Raw genomic sequence first — 279 nt, forward strand, 5'->3', positions numbered from 1 at the left:
AATTTAAGTTAGGCATAATTAAACTGGTATTTGTATTAAAAATTTTCAATATTATTTTCCTTGCTTCATTAAAAATACAAGTTTGTTTCTAACCAAAATTTTATTAAGCAAAATGTTACTTTTAATTTTTAACATTTTTTTATAGTTTTATTATTTTTTTTTATTATTTTATTTTTTTATATACATATATATTTTTTTAATACTATTATTTTCCTTATTATTATATTTTTTTGTTCTTTTTTTATTTTATTATTTTATTAAGTAAATTTTTTTTATATG

The sequence above is a fragment of the Bactrocera tryoni genome, chromosome 4 (genome assembly GCF_016617805.1).
Source record: "Bactrocera tryoni isolate S06 chromosome 4, CSIRO_BtryS06_freeze2, whole genome shotgun sequence".
Lineage (NCBI taxonomy): Eukaryota > Metazoa > Arthropoda > Insecta > Diptera > Tephritidae > Bactrocera > Bactrocera tryoni.